Raw genomic sequence first — 19530 nt, forward strand, 5'->3', positions numbered from 1 at the left:
AGGATGCCGTAGCAGGAATAAACATGACTATTTTATCGAATTGAAGAGTCCTGCTGCACACTAACACAAATGTATTTCCGTAACGTTTTTCCGATCAATCTCAAATCATTTATGACGAAACAATGAATGTACATTTAATTCATATTTAGTCGTAGAAATAATGATGTGAAAATTGGAATCGCGGATATCAATCGAGCTCATTTAATATGTGATGAGAAAAATTATCGCAGTCTCAAAAATAACGGGTAAAAAAATGTAATTAAAATTATTGGCACTTAAAGAACAATAAGGAAGTCAAATCAACATTAGATAATATAATAATAATTGATAATAAAATTAATGAATGAACCATCCAGCATATTCCGAGTGTGACATGAAAAACTGTCGCGTGCACATAAAATCATGGTTTTCGAATTGTAAATAAATTCAACTTTAGGACACTTAAGAATACCAAAAAAATATATATATATATATAAGAAATAAACAAAAGTCAAATAAAACGCAAATCAAGGAGTGAGAAATATTCTGAAAATTAGAGTTAGAAGTGACTAAATTAAAATCTTACATAACGTTAAAATGAAAATTAATATTAAATAATAATAATAATTAGATAAGCCAATAGTCTATTTATCCGGTGAATTAAGTCCCATGAGGTTCCAATATTTTGAATTTACTAATGTTCACCAGTTCAGTTTTGTTTGGAGTTATTCCTCCGAATAGTGTGCCATCAATAATGCCCGTTTCTTCCATATTGTAAATAATTTAGTTACATTGTTGCCAATTTGTTTAGATTATATGTTTCTTGGAATGCACTTGTACACCGAGCTATGTGCAAGATGCCGCATACCTTCTGTGATGTAGTCAGTTCGTGGAGAGTGCAAGTGCTAATGTCCGCAGGTACTATGATGATGTATCCCTTTCTGCTATTTGTCTAGTTCTTTTGAGACCTTGACTTCATCTTTTTTTAAGATTGGAAAATGTACGTCTCTGTGATGTAGTTTTCGTGATTTTCCGTGTTAAAGTGTTGGCGAAAAAATCTAAGTCGGAATTTCTTCCCGTAGGTGGTGTCCATCTACTTAAAACGCGTCAGGATATGTGGCGTCCATTTTGCTAATGGTTGGAACCGGGAATGGATCAAAACAGTATTATCCCAAGCGGTAGTTGCGATTTGTTTTATCGGTGTCTATTTGCAGTTGAAAGGTATCAAATCTGGCATTTAATTTTAAAACCGTGTGCGAGCTTTGAATGCCTGGCAGCGGGTTAAATATTTAACAGATGGTGAAATTGCTGGTCTAGACGAGCAATCCGACCCAATTTTGTATACCCATTTTTCCTCATGTTATGCGACCCCAAGATTTACCTAATATATCATTAATTATATATCAATGGGAGGTCTTTTTGACTACTATACGCCAGATGTTACTGGAGGACCGTCAACTCAAACACGTGTTGATGAGGTGACTCGAAACTGCAAAAATTAACAACAACAAAAATTCAACTATCTTCTGTCAGCTGTTTCACGAGCTATTTTCTTATAAAGCTCAAATGTGATTATACAGTTGACTGCGTATTGGTTTTCTGTTTTATATGCTACCAGAATTGTGCAGATAGCGTGAGTCGATCTCGCGTAATATAAACTTTTTTTGAAAAGTCACCGCATCGAATCAGGCTAGGCTATGATTGATCGATCGTTCTGTTGTTTATTCGTTTGTTATCGGGTTGAAAGCTCTTATAAGTCATATTAAAACAATTAATATAAATCATAAAAGCATGTACAAAATGAAATTTGAAATAAGACCTTATCAGACTTGCCTGTGTTATTGGTTAGCGCACAACGCTAAGGTTTATTGAATTATTTTTTTGTTGCGCGACGTTTTTCTATCGCAGCGGGGTGTACATGCTCGAAAAGTAAGCGATGTTTTATCACTTCCAAATGTCATATTACGTTCTTTCTTATATTGCTGTCTAGGAAATTAGCTTTTCTCGCGCGCAAGACCATAACAAACATTCCAGACCTCATGGTTTACACCAGGGGTCACCAACCTTTTCGAAGCCGAAGGCTACTTTCTGTGTAAGGATTAAGCCGAAGGCTACCCGTTCAATGCACAATTTTAAAAGAGTCAATTTGCTCGATTAACCTTCAATTATTGATAATTACTGGTATTTAGTCAAGTAAAAACACTGATAAACTTTAGGATTTTTCAGGAAATCAAACAAATATCACAACGTAGCAAATAAATTACTAGCAATGACACTTCCATTTTCAAACCGAGTGTTTTTCAAATTGATTTTAAAGTTATCACTACAATAATATCCTCGGGAACCACAGGTCCACAATGTATACCTACTTTTTTCACAAACACCCTGCATAACCCTAAGATGAAATGATCTTAACAGTTGGACTGCCGAATGTTACATTTACAAACACATTTAACTAATTATGAATATCTTGTTTTCAACAAGGAGAAAACCCAAATCGAACAAATCTGGTCTAATGCACTCCACCAGTGTGTTGTACTCCAGAGTGTAACTTGACAATGCAACTCTGAGCGGGTCTTCATCAGTATGTCATATTCCGTGCTTAGTTCCTTGTGAAGTTCACGCCTAAAAATGTTGATTCATAAAGATGGCTTAAACCAAACACTGATCTCGTAACATAGAATTGCTGTTTGAATTAAAAGGCGAGCTTTTTCTGCCCGTACTGCGCTGACCAATGAATAGTGTCTCTTCGCTTTGTCGTCGCTATAAACTCCCCGTAAATGAGACATACGGTGAAAACGGGTTTCAAGGTTAATGAAAAAAAAGATATATGGTATGCAGAATGATAAGGACTATGCTTTTAACGACGTTAGACATGTTAGCTCAAGTACCTCATGATAAACGATTTTAGAGTCCAAATATTCGCATTAATAAAGCGCCATACATAGATACATACACGCATGGATATAACATATGAATTCTCGCATTCAATAACATATTTAACGAGACCAATACCGCAAACCCCATCATTCAGAGCAAAACATAATTTTCATATCAGTATTTCAACCTACTTTTTAACACATTCTGAAATAGATTGATAAGTTAATTATCTTGGAAATATCAGTCTACATTTAGCCGATATCGATACGAATACCGATACCAAACAATTTGCCGATATTACCGATACCCGATATATTTTAATCTTTAAATTTAGTTTTGACCAGCACTGACTGTATAACGACATTGGTGTTTGTTTTAAGCAGAAGGTAGTACACCCATTTTAACCATTTCATACGAAATTGAAATAAATGAAAAGCCAATATACCGCAATTAATGATAAAATGAAACAAGTAAATAATACACGATAGGAATATAAACATTCGTTAAAAAATTAATATTCATGGCAGACGATATCATTGCAAAATGAACACATATTGCGTTAGTTTAGCTGTCCTCAGTTAATATTTGGACCGGTGACCGTACATTTGAACCCATGTACATTTGAACCCATGCGTATATCCACGGGTTCAATCTATATGCGGGTGCTAAAACCCATGGGTTAGAGTTAGTATGGGTTTAACTATCCGTGAAACAAAAAAAATTCCATAGGTGCAATAGCATACGGGTGCAATTGTCATGGGTTCAAATGTACGTGGGTTCAAATGTAATGGAACCATTTGGACCTGTTTCCACTTAAAATTATCCTAATTTGATTCGAGCATTAAAATTGAAACCAAGTTAAAGTAATAAAAACGCGACTACCAGAAGAAAATACATTTTCATGGCATCGTGATACCAGAACAAGTTTATAGATGACCTCTTTTTAGGGGGAAAAAGGAGCACAAACGTAAAACGAGAGACTCAAGTAGAAAATGCGTGTAAACATTCACACTATATAGTCTTTTTTTAAACCAAGAAAAAAAAACTGTAAAATCAATATTATCATGAAGTCTTGACAACAAAAATCAAATAAAAAAGTATGAAACGCAAAGAACTACAGAAAAAATGTCCGTTGAAGTTCAAAATGGACAGACATTTTTCTTTTTTACAGGTATTTCTCATTTCCCTCTTTATAATGTTAACGGCGTTCTATATTTTGTACTAAACCCAAAGAGAGTTTATTTGATTTGGGAGATTCGTTTTCTTTGATATTTATAGTTACGTTAACATATTTTCAAAATATGATTTCAAAACAATCGCACTGCAAATGAGAGTTTTACGATGTACCTGCATGAGAAGCAAGTAGAATCCGCATTTTTATTTTTTCAAAAGATCAAAGTGGTATAATTTTGTCACAATTACAGCTAACAAGACTCATTAACGCAACGAGCGTATTTTTATTTATTTTTTGGCGCTTCAAATTACATTAATGTTATACGAAATGTATAAAAGCATTTTAGTAATCTGTCGGCTAAACTTAAGATAACCGACGCCACAGAGGTTAACGCACAGACACATTCTGTCTCATAGTCATTATTTTATCTCGGCCTCATGTTAGGACTTAGTTTTTTTGTGTGTGTATTTTTCAGTGCACGCACAAGTTTGACCAGTGCTCCGCATTTCTAGCAGAGGCATTATCTAGTCTAGCATATTGGGTTAATTAAAACCTAACGGTTCGAATGAATTCGCTGAGGGAGACAAAATCCGAAAAACTTTCGCTTTCAATTAATATATTTTCGGTCAAATATTTGCATCAGTAAATTGGGATTTTTCATGAATCTGTTGTTGTGCATGGCTTTCAAACATCTGATCAAGCTTTTTGTTACGGCGGAGATATAGTGTGGGGAATCTTGTATAAATAAAACATGGTATTAGGAACAAGAAGTTTGCAGTTCATTTCCCTCTCTTCACCACATAGCTTAAGATTTTTGTAAAATACCATTATGTAATACAGCATTGCTCTGCAAAAGTACTCGCAAGCTCTAATAAAGATCAAACGGATCAGTATCGTTACGACAAAATCAGAAAATTCTAAAAATTCAATAAAAAGTCCTCATGTTGCGGGCTTTTAAATCTACCAATTCAATACGCTTCGTCAGAGGATTAGAAGTGACCATTTCATTTATTTCTCAAATTCGTGGAAACGTCCAGCGCTTTTTTGTTGATACGTTTGCTTTCATTTCCCTAATATTTAGCTTAACATTCTTATTTTCCATCTTTACTGTTTTACTTAAGTAAAAACAATAAACATCATTTAGCATTTTCCAATGTATTTTTGTACGACTAAGACATTCATGCGACAATGACTTAGAATCAAATTATTATTAATCAGATTTTTTTGTATTTAAATGAAAATTAAAATTTACCAAACACAAATCTGGGTCGGGCATTTAAGTTACCGACAGATTTAAATTCAATTCAATGGAAGCATTAATTTCAAAAAACACTCCGAAATGCAGATTTCAAATTTGTAAATCATTCTTAACCTGAACCCTAACCCAAGCTGAACAACTACTAATTTGGTATTTTAAAGCTGGCGGGGATGTTTTCCCAAATCTTTCATTTTTCCATGAAGCATTCTCAACTGTCGTAATATTCCTAAATAATTAATATACAGTGTAAATGAAATTGACAAAAAAACACAATAGGTTTTTTCCAAAATATTGAATTATTTCGAACTTTTTCGACCTAGCGGGGAAAAATTTAAATAATCCAATAAACCGAGCACTAATATAAAAAAAATTTAGTTCAACAAAAAGTTGTGGCGGCACAATATGGTATTCGAAGATGGTAATTTTTACAAAAATTGATTAATTTAAGAAGAATATTTAATTATTTCGATCGAATTTCGGTTTTATGGTTAAAATTTGAATGTACCAATGACTTTTCGAACTTTGTCATTATGTGAACTATATGAACTATGTCAAGTTTTGGGTTTACGAATGACGGCAAAATGTAATTCAATATGAATTGGATATATATTTCATCAAAATATTTGTATCTGTCTGTTTCTGCTCTCGCGAAATGGCAACATCAACAAAATAATACAACGTAACGCTGTGTGATTCATCTTGAAAATCATAGGTTTTCCATAACAACCTGAGATGTTTCAAAGTCATAAGCAGAAAGCATCTAAGGGCACTATCATATAAGCACAAACACCAAAACGCGCGACATCCGTGGAGATGACGGGTTCACTAAAACTTACAACTTCTCAATGCTATACACACAGCAACGCTAATTTTTTAGCTGTTGAACGTGTAAGTTTAAATATCTGAGATGAACTGTTTTTAAATTTGCATAATTTGTAGACGATGTGATAGAGAAGTTCCATAATATAAAACTGTTTTGATTCAAAGGACCCTCGTCGAACCCCTGGAACAGCTCCATCGAACACCAAAAATTCAATTGAACCCTGGGTAAAAACTACTGTTCTAGACTATTGAAAAACTAACAAAACGCTATGGCGACGAAACAAACCCATAAAGCACGAATACAATAAATACTATAAAAGGAGGCCGACCAATTGTATGAATGCAACCGCAAATGCCCCATTGTCAGTATTATAACCTCATTGCTAGCGGACTGGCGCATACTTCGAGACTTGCCATCGACGGGATAACGCCCAAAAAGGAACATAACCTGCGGCTTTTTGGAAATTATGTATACGAAATTAACGAAGCAGCAAAATTTATTGCATATCGGCTAAAAACTGAACACCTGCCCGTGAACTAGCGTGTGGGAACTATTGCATTACATGACTTTACGAAATTATATTAATAAAATTGGGCAAAATATTTTGGACATTTAGTGAGGAGAATTCAAATATTTTCAGCTCTTCCTGACCAGCGGGATTTAACATGATATATCAGTTTATACCTGACAAAATGTGAATTGAAAGATTTATAAGATTACATACTTGCTCTTTGCTTTTTAGACTGTATAGGCTTCAATCTCACTCCGTGATGCACCAGACTATTAACAATGTCGTTTGATGCAATGAAAATGAACTGAAAATAAATATATAGTTTTATTATCAAGTTTTGGAATTATAAATCACAAAAAATGCTGTTTGACAGAGGTAAAGCAAAGGTAAGCTTATATTAAAAATACATAAAAATCAATCTAATGTCATGATTATGTGTATACCGAGTCTATCTAACTTTAGGTGAAACTAAATTTCGTTGCCCTAAGACACTATCAAGTTATTCAAATCACAAAAAACGCTATTTAACAGGAATACAGAGAAGAGATTTAGTTATTCAAACTATGTCATTATCAATCTTTGGAGTTTTGATTAACAGGGACATGAGAACCTAAGCTTATACTAGAAGTTTAGAAAAAAATAAAAATAAAAATGTTTCGTTTAATATAAAATTATTTGATGATTTCCACGAAAATTACAATTTTTACCTAATTTGAATGATCTGTCAGTGCATTATATTGTATCTCATCATATAAATATCGACTAGTCAATTATTTACTAGTGCAGTGGTTTTCAAACGGTGGAGCGCGCCTCACATGGGGGCGTAAACATTTTAAGGGGACGTGAAGCTGATTGAGGAAACTTAAAAAACAAGCGTAAAATCTTGTCCGCCCTATTTTCTTAATTTATTTCATTATATACGTTCCATACGGTTCCATTATCTTTGAACCCGCGTACATTTGAACCCGTACATCTGAACCCGTAATTTGAACCCAGAACAATTGCACCTGCATACTATTGCACCTATGGACATTTGCACCTACGGACATTTGAACCCATACATTTCCACTCATGGATTTTAGCACCCGCATATAGATTGAACCCGCGGACATTTGAACCCGTGTACGTTTGCACCCGCGTACATTTGAACCCATGTACATTTGCACCCGCGGACATTTGAACCCGTGTACGTTTGCACCCGCGTACATTTGAACCCATGTACATTTGAACCCACGAACATTTGCACCCGCGGACATTTGAACCCATGTACATTTGAACCCACGAACATTTGCACCCGCGGACATTTGAACCCATATATATTTCCACCCACAGAAATTTGAACCCACGTATATTTGAACCCGCGTACATTTGAACCCACGGACATTTGAACCCGCGTATATTTGAACCAACGTATAATATATTTGAACTCGCGTACATTTGAACCCGCGTACATTTGAACCCACGTACATTTTCACAAAAAATGTTTGCCCCAACGGCAATTTCCAGTCGCAAATAATTTTCATGTTACAGGCGCAAGCTCAATATTCTAAATTTCAACACTGTTTCACTTGTAGTTAGTTTTGATGTATATGCATTTACCCGCTTCTACGAAGCAAGCATTTTTGAGTGTCATTGTAGTCCGAGGGATAAACATCTCTTAACGATATAAACAACATTGTTCTGCCAAGGTCTTTTTTCTTTTGCTGTTTACATTGACATTTGTAAATCCTTATCTCATTCGTTAGCCGCGATCTCCAAAACAGACGATGACCTAGAAAGCGAAAGTCTTAAATGAGGGTCTTACTAAAACTAGCTTTACAGTAATATTTTTAGTGGTCAACTCCTATAAATTTGTTCTGAAATTATTGCACCGAAAACGCCTACTATGATATCCCGCCCAGCATGAGATTTGGGAGCTCTGTGGGCACTTCATGTTTTCTTGCTAGCATGTTTACAAAATTGTTATATGTATGCATACACGACCACGCTTTACTGTTGAAAATGAGTGTTGTCTCAAATCAGGTTTTGCCATTTTTCCTAAAATCAATCTATAAATTGAATACTATTGTCTGTATATAAATAAATAAAAGCACAGATTCTTCGTTTCTAAGAAAATATGAAATTAAGATAATGAAACTATGCTATTTTTGTAACAACATGTTCATAGTAGAGATGTACCGATACCACTTTTGTCGCCGATACCGATACCGATACCAGCTAAAAAAGCCGATACCGATATGCCGATACTACAGAAAGGCCGATATTACCGATATTCCGATACCGATACTATATAAATATTACTTAATTAGGTGTGCTGTGTAGGGCAGACGGGTTAAAACAATGGTCTTTGAGCGTTGTTCATTGAACACATTATTTCAGATCGAAATAAAGATATATCACATAATATGAAATTAATGTTTGGTGTTTGCTTTAACTGATTAAGATACACTGTACAGTAACGCTAGTAATCTCGGTGTTCAATTAGAAAACTCATAAGCCGGGATGTCCAATTTGAATTTAATGTTAATATCGCGACCTTCGAATATCGTTATTCGTGTTTAAAAGAATATCGAATATCACCCACACATTCTAGAGCCGCCGTCCTACGTTCGAATTAAAAGCATTTTTCAAATATTTTATTTCGTGGCTAATCGTAATCGTCGACGCAATAAGTCAAAGCCAACATGAAAGAATATCAATCAGCACCGACCAAAAGAAGGCCTACATATAACCGTCGAGGATGTTTTCTTACTTTACTATTTTATATTATTATACAATTGCCATCATATATTTTGAGACAGTCTAGGACTCTAGGCCCTCTGGGGCTAGGCGGTCATGTCAATATATCTATAAAGAAATTGTGTAGTTAAACAAAATTAATATCTGCGTAGAGGGATAATTGTGTCGGAATTTAGTTTATCGATGTCGTCGGACTAAATGACACTCGTACTTGACGACAAACAGTCAGAATTTATACCCGTGCCAAAAGTCCATGTGCCGTTAATAAGGACCCCAATTCCACTGTATGATTTAAAACTGGGCGCCTAATTGCTTTTTGTTATGTGCCGTGTTGATATATTTCTTCATAATTACTATGTAATATTAAAAATGTCAATATAAAAAATTTGACAGCGAAAATAGCTAAAAATACGTGAATCCTATTCTCTCGCGGGGGTAGGGACATGTATGGCTCATAGCTCACGATCTCTCCAGACAAAAAATAAATTAAAAAGTAGTATTCCAACTTATCTTTTAAAACATTCTGGACCATATCAAAAAGGTAAATATATCGGAAATATCGGCCCTAATCTAACCGATACCGATACATGGCCGATACCGAAAAAATGGCCGATATTGCCGATACCGATACATCGGTACATCTCTAGTTCATAGCCAAATGCCAGTTTTATTGAAGTATTGTTTCATTAGAATGTCAGAACAAAACTATACATAGAAATCGTAAGTCATGTAAATATGTTGAATATTCGAAAGTGAAGAAGTTTTACAATCATTATCGTGGCCAAAAATGGTTTTTGCTGTTTACACTATTTAGAGTAAATCGAACATATTCAGCATATAGGGTCTGTTAAATATGATATTGCAATTTACAAACGACGTCATAGGTTACGGATTACATTTATTTTAATATCTCAATAAAGTTATCACTCACAAATTTGTGTCGAATGGGCGATCAATTTTGAGATAGAGTAGCTATGGACGTTTTACAAAATAGGAATTTATCAATTATGATACAATGGTTAAACAACAAATCAAAATAATGACGATAAACGAAATTTTACGATATCACGATCAAAGTCAAAATCAAATAGACTGCATTTGAGCTATTGAGTGGAGATACCTCAGCTTGTCGGTTTCAGTTCCGTATGAAAAAACTTTAACTGACAACCTAACAGCAAGTTGAACATACTTTGATCTTTGGTGGGCCGTAACTCCTACATGAGCATTTTCCGCATTCAGTTTGTGGACCGCAATGTCTTTTCGTAGGCCATTCAGCAAACCCCATCCTAACATTCCTTGTAAGGCGTTGTGAAATCCTTCTACAGCGTTTGTTGTTCTTGGGGCCGAAGGCATTATTTCAATCTCTTTGGCATAGTTCCACAATCGAGGGGGAAATCTTGCTTCTCTTGGACGTGAACCCACTTGAGGTCCACGAATGTAGGTAGATTCAAAATATTGAAAAAATGTTGATTGCATTCGGGCGAATCTTCGAAAGTGTTGCAAAGCAAGGTGAAGACTTCGGCAACCTCGTTAATGGGAACAAAAGCCAGAGCTGCCAAACTTCTAATTTTCAGATTGAAAGAGGGTAAACATTCAAACTTCTCTTTTAATCCGATAGAACCAACTTTTCGAATTATAGCTTGTGACAGGTAAAAATAACATCCTTTAATATCGGCCAGAGGAAATTGTGCATGAAATGCATTGATAGCTGCTATTTCAAAATCAACAATGATTTTGGTGGGGTTAGCATTTGGGAAAATGATTTTCAACACTTCCAACATCTGAACGTATGTTTCTTGTCGCTTGTCTCGTAATAGGAAATATACGCATGGTGGATAGGATGCGCTCACTTTACAGTGAATTGTATACAACTGGAAGAAAATATCGGGCACCACATCAAATGTACCGTCGCCAAGATATGTGTCACTATCTAGATGTGCAAGTAGTGATCGATCTCCAATAGCCATTATCCGATGACGATCCTCCGGGCCAGTGTCATGCAAAATGATATCTAAATATTCGCTCGGAATATCAAAGCTTGCACTTGTAGGATTCGTATGTGAACAATTTTTCTGTCGCCTTACTCTGCGTATATTGGCCTCCAGAGTCGACTTGCCTGGCAAGCGCATTAGTACATCTGTTGATCTATTATTCAATACTTCACCTAAAATATATCTTGTCGATGTATTTGATGGTGTTGATGCTGCTTCTTTTAATGTTGCACGGATGATCCCAACTTCAGTCTTAATGCTGTCGCCAGAATGACTGTGATATCCTAGTTCTTTTATTACATTTTCACCGATCGTAACAACAGTCGATTTACATCGAATGTTCCTAAACTGACGGCAGCGCCAATGAGTAGCATCTGAAACCCGATCATTTCGCTTACAATATTCGTGGCCTTTGTAAATCAGTAAGTCGTTTCCTCTTGTGGTCTTGGAAAATGTAGGCGCCATGTTTCCAACTTATTTTCGCAAAGGGACTTGTCATCTTCGCAGCTGCAACGTCTTGAAGAAACAGTTTGGAATTGTCTGCGAGGGAAAAAGAGCATTGATGCGAGGAAAAACTTTGCGCGGGATCGAACTAACACATCAATTAAAATCCTTGCTCGCGCTCTTCAAGAGTCGTCGACCGTTCAAAGCACAAATCATACTCCCCAATTTTGGCTCGCATTCTACAGCGGAACATTTTGTCCATTGAGTCTTATGATATCGACAATTGCGATGACAATGACAGACGGAGTATAATATAAATATATAATATAATTTAAATATATAGAAAATAGTAATAAAGCCTTCGAGTATATAATCGACAATTCCATGGTAATATTGATTGTTTTCGCAACGTATGCATTCGGAGAAAGAATCCTAAGTGTACCTTTCAATCCTATATACTATAGTATATAAAATGGAAGGATAAGGGTGTATATGTAAAGACGCTAATATCCGTAAATGTAAATGCCCATGGGTGTAGATGTTCATGGGTGCAAATGTCTGTGGGTACAATTGTACGCGGGTGTAAAAGTACGCGGGTGTAAATGTATGTAGGTTCAAATGTACGCGGGTTCAAATGTACGTGGGTTCAAATGTCCGCGGGTGCAAAAGTTCGTGGGTTCAAATGTACATGGGTTTAAATGTCCGCGGGTGCAAATGTACATGGGTTCAAATTTCCGCGGGTGCAAATGTTCGTGGGTTCAAATGTACATGGGTTCAAATGTCCGCGGGTGCAAATGTACATGGGTTCAAATGTACGCGGGTGCAAACGTACACGGGTTCAAATGTCCGCGGGTGCAAATGTACATGGGTTCAAATGTACGCGGGTGCAAACGTACACGGGTTCAAATGTCCGCGGGTTCAATCTATATGCGGGTGCTAAAATCCATGGGTGGAAATGTATGGGTTCAAATGTCCGTAGGTGCAAATGTCCATAGGTGCAATAGTATACAGGTGCAATTGTCCTGGGTTCAAATTACGGGTTCAGATGTACGGGTTCAAATGTACGTAGGTTCAAATGTGCTGTCACCGTTCCATACACGTATTTTCAACGTGCTACTTGACGAAAACTTCCGCCCTAACTATCTGTGTTTTTGTAGCACATTGTTAACTAGTTATTTTGAGGTGGGCGCGAGACTTGAGAAATTCCAAACTTAAAATGTTTGTGTACCACAGGCATTGTGCGTTATATTTACCTTAATATTCAGGTCCTCTTTTGTTTTTCTTCCCAACAACTAAAAATATATATTTCATCAAATAATTTTCAATAAGTTAAATTAGCCACAGGGATTGCATACATTATACATTCATTATAAGAACATGACATATTAATACTCGCAATAAACTATAAAGAAATAGGGAATATATTTTTAGATTTGAAAACTTAACACCCTCTGTCAGATTCACTTACATAGTATGGTACTTTGCGTGATCTACCATTTGTGGTGAAAACGGGTTTCAAAATTAAGTAAAAATGGTATAAGCCATGTAAAATGATAAAATGATAAGGACTATGCTTTTAACGAAGTTAGACATGTTAGCTCAGGTACCTCATGATAAACTATTTTATGGTAGTTATGAATCGTATGTTTACTTGGACTAACTAGAATTGCCAGCTTCAAACACTTTATCAATATGAACCGTAAGGTTACTTGGACTACCAAGGATTACCAGCTTCGAACACTTAGAATATGAACCGTATGGTTACTTGGTCTACCAATGATTGCCAGCTTCGAACACTCATCAATATGAAACGAATGGTTATCTGGACTACCAAGGATTGCCAGCCTCGAACACTAATTAATAATAATCGTATGGTTACTTGGACTACCACGGATTGTCAGGTTCGAACACTTATCAATATGAAACGCGTTGTTACTAGGACTATCAAGGGTTGCCAGCTTTAAACACTTATCAATAAGAATCGTATGGTTACTTGGACTACCAAGTATTGCCAGCTTCGAACACTTATAACATGAATTGTATGATTACTGGGACTACCGAGGATTGCCAGCTTCGAACATATATCAACATGAAACGTATGGTTATTGGTTACTAGGACTACCAAGGGAAGTATAAGTCGTGTGTAGGGGATTTACGGTTAGATTACTTATTAAAATACTGACTTGGCTACTTTTGTGACTGTCCAAAGAAGTAATAACATCATTGATAAAATTTGACATCAGTAGCGTCAAAATACGACAACGAGCATAAATTCAAATGTGACATTATCTATAAGTAGGATCGCAGTGGGTAAAAAGTTGTCTCTCGGTGCGAGCATTTAAAATATCTTGTCATAGTAATTTTATAGTAATTTATCTGTGTTCTTCGTTACTCGAATTTTAGTCGAGAAAACTTTTACGATTATTAAAATGAAAAATTACTATTTAAAAATTGCATAAAATACGTCCCAAACTACCAACTATAAGTAGACCGGAATCGTATTTTGAGGTTAGTCAAATTTGATTTGTTTTTTCGGCACTCAAAATTATTTTAAAGATATGGACAAAACGAAGATTGTAATATTAAAATATTGCAAAAAAAAAAAATTGTTCGATATATTTTGCATTCATTATCTTATATATCGTCACATACCGAGAAAAATTCGTATTGGGCTCCTATCGGTAGTTTTAAAATAGACAAAAGGTACATCGCGCGAACAACTCATTGTGTTTCGATTTCAGTTACTATATGGTATACAGTTTGAAGAAATTCTAACATAACACAAATTTACAATGTCTAAAAAGCGTTTTCAATCTGCTGCGAGACTGCTAGAACAAAACTTATGGTGATATCTTCAGTTTTAGATTTTAGTTTTAATATTTTATAATGCCCGTTTTCAATCAAGAAATTGGGTTGCGGATTCACCTCTTTATCATTTATTCTACTTCAGCGATTTTTATAATATAGCACTCTAACTTGTTTAGCACACTAAACTCATAATTCCGCACAAGAACAAAAAAGTTATCGTCGGCCTCGTGGAACAATACATTCATATGTCAAGGAAATTTGTGATTCAGGGAGAATAAGCACATAAGTTGTTTAAAAAAAACACGTCGCGCTGACGAAAACTATCGGTGATTCTATCAAAATGCCATCGCGTACGTTATTAGGATTTTTTCAGTATTCCAAAAACACCAAAAGGTTGTTCGACCCCAAATTTGATAATATGTTTGTTGAGTTTACAGCCTTAATATATTTCATTTTTAAATGTTTAGCATTTAAATTAAGTAAAGTAATGTTAACTTACATAAGAATAGTAATAGATAATAATTTTAAAATTTATTGTGGGGATCCGTGAATAATGGTGATGAATGTAGTAGGAAGATTCAAAAGATTGGAATAACATACTTGCTTTATAGACTCGAGGCAGCCACCTCTCTCAGTGATGCATAATCGGACAAATAATTCCGCATGTCTTCAGATATAATGATAAATTGTCTTTCTCGCTTTCAAGAAGTGTTTCAGAAAGCTGAAATCTATATGAGATAATGGAATGTAGGTAAATTTTGTATAATATCGATTTGAATTATATATAGTTGTTCGAACTATGTCATTATTAAGTTTTAGGTTTATAAGTTACAGAAAATATAATTTGGCAGGAGCACAGAGAAGCTATGCTTATACTTTAGAATTTAGATATACATAAAAACAAAAAATATTAATTTTCATTCATTGAAAAACACGTTGAAAATACGGCTACATATTCAAGAAATGAAAATATTGAAAATAAGGCGGGAAAGATAAAATCCAACAAATATTTCTATTCTTAATTACCTAAACGCCCTTCAAAAAATTGTCCACGCCCTTGTGATAAGCTATGCTTATTCTAAAGATACAAGGACGACAACTTGTAACCAACTGATATTAATTATTAATTTACGTTCATTCGATATGGTTTGCAGATTTTCAATTAGATATTAATTGGAAAAGTAAGAATTCTAGAGTTTTGAAACTACTATATTTTATATTGACGGTCAACTGAAGAATAAGTTTTTCTTAATACACATGATTAGGCATAACATTACGTGACCCGCACTAACAATAGGGAAATATGACACATATTTTCATGTCTCTACATCTAAATCATGTCTCCTAATTTATACGGTATCGTTTTGGGAAATTTTAGTTGGGACACGAGGTCTATAAGAGATGTAAGATTAACGGCTATTTTAATACAGTTAGTATGACGCACTCTGATAATACCATTACTGGAAATTTGGGGCAATTCCAGTTTGAACTAGTTGGGAACATTAATGACATGGTTATCAACTGTTCACTACCAGAGAGTGCAGGTCACGATGAGCCACAGTTACATTTAGGAAATTAGCCTGAATATTTTATATAGTATGGTATAGTTAGTGTGAACTACCATTTGTGGTAAAAACGCTCATCAGAATAATGAAAAAGGCTGGGACTACGATTTCAAAAAATCAGGCATATCAGTATATATAGGCACCCTATGATAAACAACGAGTTACACAATAAGTTTTAATATTCGCATGGTTATCAAGTTGGGGTTGTGTTTTACCCGAATTGCACTTAATTAGGCATAGTTCAAATCCTCTCAGTATCTCTGCAGATATACACTGCTGGATTAATTTCACTGTTTGTCGTAATCACAACGTGACGCCCTATTGCGATGAAACGCCTCTCATTTATGCTGGCCTAATGACCTTTAAATAAACTGACATTGCAAGATAGTAATTAGCCTTTTGGTTTGGACGATTAAACGAAACGACAGCAGATGGGACAACACAGCAGCTAGCCCCTGAACGTGAAGCGCTGTACTGACTACGCCATTATTCACCGGATATTGCTACAGTTAATTTGTAGTACAAACAGTTAATTCCGCGATTATAAGAATTGAACCTGGTATGGTTTTTGGTATGGGGCGGGAACAAAAAAAGCCTAAATTTTTTTTTAAATGACCCCCGCCTTAAATCACTGGGCCGACTCAACAGCCAGAGTGAAACGGTAGTTGCGCAAATCATGTTATTATGAAATTTTGAGGTTGTAAATAAAAGAAAATTTTATTTGACAGACAAAACAAAACTAAGCTTATACTCAATATATTAAAAGTAATATTTTGTTAGTAGATTACCCGAAAAAAATACAATACAATATATATATCATTTACAATATATCATTTAACATTTACAATACAATATATCATTTATTAATAGAAATGTGAATTGAAAGATTTCAAAGGATTTGGTTACATACTTGCTCTTCAGACTTGATAGGCCTCCATCTCACTCAGTGATGAAAATCTGGCTCTTGACGAATTTCTTTCGGTGCAATTATAAATCGTTTCAAAACGCTGAAAATCAATATATAGATCGTGATTTAGTGTAAGCCAATTCTAAATTTGAATTAAACTAAATTTCGTTGAGCCAACTATGCCATTTTCAGTTAGTTAATTCCCACAAATGTTATTTGACAGAGACACTACAAAGCTATGCTTATGCTAAAGATACAAAAAACCAACTATGTAAGTCAATTTAGGTCATTTTCAACTGTGTTTCCCGAATTTACCAAAATTACATCCTTTAGGTAAGATGATATGTTAGTTTATCATATTGTATCTCATTTTGTATTCTTAAAGTAAGACTCTTTTCTGAATATTTTCTTCTCAAAATATACGTAAGTTTTAATTAAATACTTAACGGGTAAATTTCGACATTAAATTTCATAAAATCCAAAACTTAGAAAATTTAGACGAATAAAATTTATTCAGCGATTGCCATTAAATTTCAAATATATACTTTATATATACATATCAGATGTAGTTTTCAAACTGCACAAATTGCAAATATTACAATAACGATAAAATAACCAATAAAGTTTTATAACTGTTTCATGGAGTATATGACTAATTATCTCTGATCAGTAACTTGAAGCATTATCACATTAATCACGGTAGGGATCGCAAACTGGGGATCGCTATCCAGTAGGGAACCGCGCAACGAATTTTATGGGTCGCAAAGAGTACACCAATTTAATACAAGGTACTATATTTATAGTACTTTTTTGGACTTCTGCTTCGAAACACAATTATTGAAACTTGTGCAAAATCTAAATCTTACAATTTCGATAGAATGCAAAGGTTCAAATAAGCGGCATAACAATGTTGGCTCGCATCGAACTATTTAGCATCTTGAACGGGAACGTGGATCTTACTTTTTTGGACTTTTGAATCGAAAGACAATTATTAAAACTTGTGAAAATATAAATCTTACAGTTTCGAAAGAAAAGACACGATCAAAAAAGTGGCATAACAATGGTGACTCTGATCGCAAGAACTGAGACGCGGTGCGCTCGCATCGAACTGTATAGCATTTTGAACGAAAACAGTGGTGTACAGGAATCAATAGCCGTCGAAAGTCAAATAAAATGTTCAAATGATATTAACTTGTAATATTCTTCGTTCTGTATCATTGAATCTTTAACTTTTAATATTTCTGAATTTGAAAAAAAGTATAAACTGTCGCAGAACTGTAGCTAGCATATTCAATGGACAGTGGGACTGAATCTATCGAATCTTTTGCGCAAAGCTCCCGCCACGTTTTAAAATGACATATTATTAATTATCCATTTGGGGTTAGAAATGATTTAATGATATAATTCTCTTGTTTTGAACGTTGGTAGGGTCTTTGTACAAAGATCCAATCTATACACAATAATATATTAAAGTGAAAAGGCTATGGCGAATCTCTATTAAACCATGGATTTTGCGCTACATTTGCGAAAGTTTTGAAAGTTATGCATTACATTCATGTAAAGCGTACCATGTTGAATGCAGCTTATGTAGTTACGTAGATCAGTGTGTTACGTTTAAATTTCTTATTATGATAAGTTTATGTATTGCCATATAGCCTTAAAGTTTGGCCTATTTGTGACGAAACGATGGAACCCGCTGTTAGTGAGTTCGATACAAAAGAGAATCATCCATCAATCTGTACTACTGTATTAGGTTAATAATTCCAATTCGCATAGGCCCGAAAACCTCTAATTTACCACCTATACAATAGTAAAATAAAAGCAATATAATAGCAATAAAAGTAATAGGTATAAAGAACATTTAGCTCACCTGAATATTGTTTTGAACTCACTGTCATAACCCAATAGTCAGCCTATCCATACATCCTACAGAAAATAAAACCTCATTCTATCACGAACATTTCTGAATGACTAAAAGCGATGTCGCTTGTGGCTTCCCGCGCAAAAATATTTGACGAAAAAAGCTAACGGATTGTTTGTAATCAAATGTTTTTACCTGATTACTTTAATTACTCCAGGTTGTCGTTACGAGCTGATCACGCTTCTAACGCGTGATCTCAAAGTTGCAGAATGCAAATGACGGTTGGGATTTGCTCCATACATCGTATAATACCTAGTTCAGAGTAATATTCTCAGGATCTTTTGTACCAAGTCCCGCCCCAAAACAACACCCCGCCGCGCTCGAATTAAATAGAAATAGTAATTATTCAGTTAAGGCGAGGGATGCAGATTCAGCCGCAAATTCAAATCGTTTTAACCCAAAACCCAAACTGCATAATTACCTATTTTTTATTTTAAAACGTGACAGGGGTGTTTATCTCACATCACACATTTTTGCATCAGTGACGGGAGCTTAGTTCAAAGAATCCAGCAATTCCATTATATTTGTCT

The 19530-nt window shown here is 34.9% G+C and overlaps 1 long non-coding RNA gene across 4 annotated transcripts; it reads right to left on the reverse strand.

The window, feature by feature from the left end:
- Window positions 1-99: 99 nt before the first annotated feature.
- On the reverse strand, window positions 100-19079 carry LOC120347984 (uncharacterized). Of its 4 annotated transcripts, XR_013478992.1 has the most exons (6): window positions 18950-19079; window positions 17083-17179; window positions 15208-15328; window positions 13053-13091; window positions 6839-6929; window positions 2125-2604 (listed from the first exon to the last, which is right to left on the reverse strand). It is a non-coding gene; the product is annotated as an uncharacterized LOC120347984 (long non-coding RNA). The 4 variants fall into 4 exon arrangements; XR_013478994.1 differs by lacking the exons at window positions 2125-2604; window positions 6839-6929; window positions 13053-13091 and adding an exon at window positions 100-1209; XR_005570152.2 differs by lacking the exons at window positions 6839-6929; window positions 13053-13091.
- Window positions 19080-19530: the final 451 nt, after the last annotated feature.

The sequence above is a fragment of the Styela clava genome, chromosome 11 (assembly GCF_964204865.1).
Source record: "Styela clava chromosome 11, kaStyClav1.hap1.2, whole genome shotgun sequence".
Lineage (NCBI taxonomy): Eukaryota > Metazoa > Chordata > Ascidiacea > Stolidobranchia > Styelidae > Styela > Styela clava.